Below are 1,148 nucleotides of genomic sequence, written 5' to 3' on the forward strand. Positions count from 1 at the left end.
GAATTAGGGAATATCTATGCCAAAGAATAGGGTTCAGTTTTGTTTTAGTAAAAGACAAAGTTGTTGCTTATACTCTCAACTGTGATTAACTCTGAGGACAAGATAAGTATCTTTCTTCACTTTTTTAAAGGATACTCATGGTGACACCATAGGCAATGACCTGTCATGGGTGTCTACCTTCCCTATGCTGGTAAAAGTGAACAGAGGACTGGTCGCAGAAGAAATTAAGAGGAATGGTTTCTAATGTCCACTTTCTAACACAGAATTTCACTGTATGTGAAGGGCATCAGCACAGTTATTTTCTGACTCTTATGAAATCTAGGGCACTTGTAAAAATGCCCAAGTACTTCTCCAGAAAAGTGGAAGATTTATGGCATACTCTTTCCTCTCTTCCTTCTGCAAGGCTCTCAGTCTTTCCTTTTTCCACCAATTGAATAAACATCACTACAAACCTACAGCTGGTCCTTGGAATTGTGTCCCAAGTCACTTGGAAGCAGTCAAGAGCAGGCAGCCCAGTAAGGTCTCATAGTGCTCCTTGTACAAGCCCTGCCCCAGGGGAAACTGCACTCGGAGACTTAAAGATGAGGTCCGGATTATTCAGATAGCAGTTTTCAGAGGAATGGAAGAGTGACTGAAAACAGTTAGCAATATCGGGCTGAAAGAGAAATACGGATGCCATGGCAAACTGAGGTGATGCCACCCTCTAGGCCCAGGGAGAGTGACCATGCCATTCTCACAAGCGAGGCCACAGTACTTCACTTGGGTGGAAGCCGGCCTTGGGGAATCTCCTGCTCCAACACCAGGGCGGCTCCGGGCCCTGCAGGTCAGCTGGCTAGTACAGCACAAAGATGAACGCACTCACGGACAGGAGCCGAACCCAAGGCTGGGCCGAGCGGGAGGCAGCTCCTCCCAGAGCTGCCTCCCTCCCACCCCCGCCACGAGGGGGATTCCGGCCAGGCAGGCTTCCCCCAGTCCCCTCCTCACCCCACAGCTGCAGGCCCTTCCCAATATGGAGGTAGGGGGGAACGACGACGGCGCTGCCCTCCCGGGACCCTCCTCCAACCCCACCTGCCTGGGCAGAGCCCGCTCCCGTTAATTGGATCAAGGGTCGGGCGGCGGGGGCGGGGAGGCGGGAGCTGCGCCGAAGC

The sequence above is a fragment of the Onychostruthus taczanowskii genome, unplaced genomic scaffold (assembly GCF_017590055.1).
Source record: "Onychostruthus taczanowskii isolate IOZ18803 unplaced genomic scaffold, ASM1759005v1 scaffold1, whole genome shotgun sequence".
Classification (NCBI taxonomy): Eukaryota; Metazoa; Chordata; class Aves; order Passeriformes; family Passeridae; genus Onychostruthus; species Onychostruthus taczanowskii.